Raw genomic sequence first — 6048 nt, 5'->3', positions numbered from 1 at the left:
TATCACCTACAGAGTGGCGTCACCTAAGAAGAAAGGAAAGTGGAAAGATTTCCTCAAGCCCTCCATATTTCTCATTCTTCAAAAACAATTCTTAACACTTGATTAAATTGTCCTTTTTAGCCCCAATATCCATAGTGCTCAAGACAAAATTTTCTACCCCACTGTCGATTTAGTATCATCCAGATATTCTTTATTCATTCAGTAAAGAAACATGTCTTAAGCACTACTATGTACCTATAGTATCTACATCATTCTAGGTGCCTGATGTCGCTTTGCAAAAAAATATATGGTTGTTGTATGCATACATCTTCAAAGTGGCACAACCCCTTGCTATTGTTCATCCTGTTCCCTATCTACTAGGTCCTCCCTTTTCCTATCAGCCAGTATAAATCTGTCCTTCAAGCCCCAAGCTTGGGTTGGAAGTCAACCACACTGTCTAAACTGGTCTATTCCTGTGCAAACATATATGATGATGGTTGACTGCCCTGTTTCATATTTAATCATGTACTGCTTCATATATTTATCTTTTCCTCTCTGAATGTTTTGACTTCCTACCTTGATGAAATGTCCTGAGGACTTCTAATTTTTGTCATCCATAGCACTCAAGACAATGCTTTGTATACAAAATAAGTAATTTTTAGTGAATAATAGAAAAATAAGAACAACTCTATTGTTCCTCAGCTTTCTGCACACAGCTTCATTAGTTAAGAGGGACAGTTTTGAGGTGCTAGGCCACTATACCATTCCCATATCACATAGTTCTCATTACTATTTGCTTCTGTTTCCTTCCTAGTACTTCATTATCTTCCTGCTTTACCTGTCTTCTTTTAAGTATATTGTCTTCCCATTTTTACTCTTTTTTCTTCTGTTATTCCAAGTGAACTTCCCCCACCAACATACACAGTCACAGACACACATGTCCTTCTCCCTCCCCATGCTCTCTGCTCTTATCCCATGAGGCTCAGTCCTGTTCTCCTCCCTGAATAAGAGCACCTGAAATTAACTTAGGGCTCCCGCCATGAGATGGTGGCTATACTAAGGCCAGAAGTTTTGACTCAAAAGTAACTTCTCCACTGAGAATGCAGCCTGTCATTTCTGTAACTTTCCACCGTACCTCGAGAAAATTACTTGGTAAACAATTTTAGAGAAGTAATTTTGCTGCTTAGGGGTTTTGCTTGTTTAATATACCCTGCTCAGGAAACTAGGTTGAAAACTATTCTCAGATCAGGTGCTTATTCAGGATAAACCTTAGAATTACCCATGTCAACGCTGTGGTCACACAAAGAGGATCTTATGATTGTTTCAAGGCCAGATGTACCCAATTTAATGATTACTTTGTAACTTAAAAAAAAATTAGAAACGTGTAATCTCCTACCAATCAGATGTAGCCTCAACCAATTTTGTAACCATTACTTAAATGTCAACCAGTCACTAAATTTTTACTGAAGCTCCTTGTACTTTCTTATAAAAACTCCCTGAAAACTGCCTCTTCCTCAGATCACTTAGTTCGGAATCCTCTAGACCTTGTGATTTTCAATTTGCAAATTGCCTTGCCTCTCAATAAAAGCTCTTTACTTTTAATTTCAACCAGACACGGCTGTTTTTGCTGTATGGCGCCTCTAACATTCATTCAGAAAATATTTATTGACCATGTCTCTTATGTGCCAGGCTCAGCTCTAGACACTGGAGATTCAGTAGTTAAAGAAAGACCCTGATCCTATGGTACTTGCATTCTTATGGGAGAAGACAACCCACAGACAAATGAAGGATAACTCAGAGGCTGGAGGGGCGGGGTGGGCGTGGGGGAGATGTGGCAAGTGTTACTATTTTATATAGGATGGTCAGTAAAGATCTAATAATGTGGCATTTGAGCAGAGACCTAAGAAGTTTAGAGAATGAGCTATGCAAATATCTGGGAGATTCACGTCCAGTGGACTAGAGGTAAGACAAAGGAAGAAAGGCCAGTATGACAGCTGGAGTGGATTGAGAGAGGGAGAAGGTACTAGAGGTCAGAAAGGTGGCCACAAACCAGAGCATATAGGGCTTGTGGGTAATTTTAGAAAGGAATTTGGTTTTTATTCTGAGAAACCATTGGAGGGTTTGATCAAAGAAATGACATCATCTTACATTTTAAGAACTCACTGAGTTCCTGTGTGAGGATTAGAGTACAGAAGGACAAGGGTTTAAGCAGGGAACTCAGTGAATAAGTTATTGCAATGATGATGCAATATGAGATAGTAGTTTGGATCATGTTCTTAATAGTGGAAGATTTGAGCAATCTCACATTCTGGATTTACTTTGCTGGCACAGCTAATGGATTTGATGATGGATTAGACATGGGGTATGAGAGAAAAAGGAATCAAGAATGGCATCAAGCTTTTTGTTCCAGATCTGTAAAGACTGAGTTGCTTCTTACTGGTATGTATAAGACCATAAAAGAAGCAAGTTGGAAGAAGGAGGGAATCAGAAGCAATTTGATTTTAGACATGTCACATTTGAGATGCAGATTAGACTTAAGAAGATGTTAAGTAAGTAATTGCATTTATTTGCCTAGAGATCAAGAAAGAAGCCAGGCCTAGAGACACAGGGACTTAAATTTGGGAAATATCACAAATTGATAGGAGTTAAAGTCAAAAGAATGAATGAGATCGTCCAGGGTGTAAGTGTGGCCCAAGAGAAGTGGTCATAGTATTTAGAGGTGCAAAGGTGAGAAGCACTAGCAGAGAGGACTGGGAAGGAGTAGCCAGTGAGGTAGGAAGAGAACCAAATGAAAGTAGTGTCCCATAAGCCAAGAGAAGAAAATGTTTCAAGAAGCAGGAAACATCTGTGTCAAATGCTACTGATAGAACAAGTAAGGCAAAGAATGAAAACTGACTGGTTCAGCAATGAGAAGGTCATTGCAACCCTGACAAAAGTTATTTGAGTGGACTGCTAGGGACAAAAAGCTTGACCAGGGCAGGGGTGGGGGTTCAGGGAAGACTGGCAAGAAAAGAAATGGAGATAGTGAGAACAGACAACTCTTTGAAGAGCTTTCAGAAAAAGGGAAAGAGGCTGCAACTGGAGGAGAATGTGGGGTCAGGAGAAGATCTTTTTATTTTTTAAGGTAGAGGAAAAAAATATTGGTGATTTGAGTGAAAGAGGGCTTTTTTTCCTGGGGTTGCCCATAGGTAAAAGAATGAACAAACAACCTATAATAATTAGGAGGAAAGGCACAATATATGCTGGTAAATTGATATGTGAGATAATGAGAATGTGTGGGAAATGTCTGCTGATTGCTTCTATTGTCTTAAAGGAATAGAAAGCAAGGTCAGCTGAGGTGAGCATGGGAGAGAAGTTGTTGAAGACAGAGGTGTGAAAAAGTTATCTAGGAGAGTGAGAAAGTGAATGTTAGGGAAATGTGCTGATTTACAGGGGAGCCCTGGTGTGCAGTGGCTAAGTGTTCAGCTGCTAACTGACAGGTTGGCAGTTTAAACCCACTAGCTGCTGCCTATGGGGCAGTTCTACTCTATCCTATAGGGTTGCTATGAGTCGAAACAGACTGAACAGCAATGGGTTTTGGGTTTTACTAAGGACCTACTCGAGGTTAATGGCCATAAGTTTAAAGGTGGACAAGTCAGCCTGGTGTGTGTTTTTCTTGTCATTTTCACCCAGATGGGTATAAATTAAAAAAAAAAAAATTTATGAATAAATGGAAATGTGGATTTTTACAAGGGTTAGAATTTCACACAGCAAGTATAATGGAGCATGTAAGTTGAAACTGTATGCAAGAAAGTAACCGTAAAGATGAACCATGGGATCTAATTTAGGTAAGGAGAGAAATGAGGATATGAGAAGAGACAGAAACAATGAATTATAAACCTTAGTTGGTCAAACCATTGTTGGAGTTAAGGTCCTAAAGGAAGTGAGTTAGAAGGATAGGAGGTGATTGACAGAGAGTGAGATGCTTGAGGAAAAGATTATGGAGTGGGTCTGATAAGGTCTAAAGCAGTTTTTTTAAACTGCAGCTTTTAGAACAGAAAAACATTAGTGGATTGAGAAATCAATTTTGAAAGTCACAACCAGCTTTTTTATTTTTGCTTTTCTATTTATTTTGGATTTTTTAAATGTATTTAAATGTTAATGAATATATATTTGACACTATGTTTTTAATTTTAAGTAGCAAGGAAAGTAGTGGATTGTAAAACTATTACAAATACATATTATAACAAAGTTTTAAAATCCACTACTTTACGTACACAAATCCATTATACATACACAAATGCATGTATGAAGTCATGATGAAAAATGTTTTACAGTGAGTCGAAGTAAAAGGTATTGGAAAACACTCGCCTAAGTTTTGACCACATGAGGAGGTTGCAAGACCCTGGACAAATGATTAGGGAATTCAAAGGCCAGAGTACTGGGAAGTGTCTTCATGGATACTAAAATCATCAGGAGTCGGAGTAGTCCTGCAGAAAGTGATCCAGGAGCATAAATCTCCAAGGAATGAGAGGAATTATCCCAACAGTCTGTAGATGACAGCAAAACTAAGGGGAAGGGATGGTGGAGCCTGAGGACATAAATTTCAAAGCTAGGAGTTTTTATGGAGGAGGGAAGAGAGAACAGTCTGGAGGAGGCAATAAGGAACAAGGGGAAAACCTACCACCTCCACGTCCAGTGGTACAAGAGGTGTGGAAGAACCGATTTCAGTTAAAGGAACAGTTGGAGAAGAGACTGAGAATATAGGTTGTTTATCCTGCCTCCTCATTGGTGGAATCGCTTAGTGACATCATAAAAGTGCAAAAACTCTTCTGGCCCCACTATGACGGTTTAATCTGTCCTTGCTAAGAGAGCAAATGTGTTATTTCTCAGCTTTCTTTGGCACCCAACACAAAGCCATCCGTTGTGCCTTTTTCTGTTCCAAAAGTAAGAAGAAACCTTATGCTCAGGAACAAAGTCCAGAGGCGACTAAAAGAGATGTCAGGGTTACTTAGTGAGAGAGCAGGAAGTGGCAAGCAGTTTGCAGGTTCTGGGCTGAGGAGGGATGGGGTGGGATGAAAGGAATGCATACTGACATTAGAATATTGGAAAGACTTCTGGATGACCTGGGCTTGTGGGCAGGTGAATAGCTGTGGTATGAAGAATTACTTTAGCCAAAGAATTTGGTCTTTGTCCTCAGTTCCTGGGAGGTAACCACTAAACCCTTGGAATTTCCAGAGTGACTGGAGTCTCTGCTATTCAGAGAAGCCTTCCAACTACATCTAAGAGATTATACTAATGAGTAACTCTGGTTGGGTGTGGGCTGGCCATGCCAGAAAGGTCCATGTGATATCAGTCCAATAGGACGGGGAGGGGACTGCTGGAGATTGAGTTCAGCCATGTGGTCAATGATTCAGTCAGTCACATCTACATTTCATTGAAACCTCAATAAACACTCTGAACACTGAAGCTCGGGTGAGCTTCCTGGTTGGTAATAGACATCAATGCACCAGGAGGGTGATGTGTCCTTGGGGACATGGAAGTGCTACATTTGGGACTCTTCCTGACCTTGTCTTATGCGTCTTTTCTTTATGCTCTCCTGATTTGTATACTTTTTGCTATAATAAAACTGACCTGAGCTCTGTGAGTCATTGTAGTGAATTATCAAACCTGAGGGGGTAGTTGGAACCCCAGAATTTGTAGCAAGCTCAGAAATGAGGGTGGCCTAGGGACCCCCGAGTATATGGCTGGTATCCTGAAGGGGGAGCTCTGATGGCACAGTTTTTGACAGCTATGGCTGCTAACCAAAAGGTCAGCAGTTTGAATCATCCAGCCACCCCTTGGAAGCCCTATGGGACAGTTCTATTCTGTCCTATAGGGTCGTTATGAGTCAGACTCAATGGCAACAGCTTACTTACTAAGTTGAATTTATTTTAGGAGCCCTGGTGGCACAGTAGTTAAGAGCTACAGCTGCTAAGCAAAAGGTCAGCAGTTTGAATCCACCAGCCACTACTTGGAAACCCTATGGGCAGTTCTACCAAGTCCTATAGTATTGCTATGAGTCGGAATTGACTTGATGGCAACGGGTTT

This window comes from Elephas maximus, chromosome 1 (genome assembly GCF_024166365.1).
Source record: "Elephas maximus indicus isolate mEleMax1 chromosome 1, mEleMax1 primary haplotype, whole genome shotgun sequence".
NCBI classification, from domain to species: domain Eukaryota; kingdom Metazoa; phylum Chordata; class Mammalia; order Proboscidea; family Elephantidae; genus Elephas; species Elephas maximus.
This window is presented reverse-complemented; position numbering follows the sequence as displayed.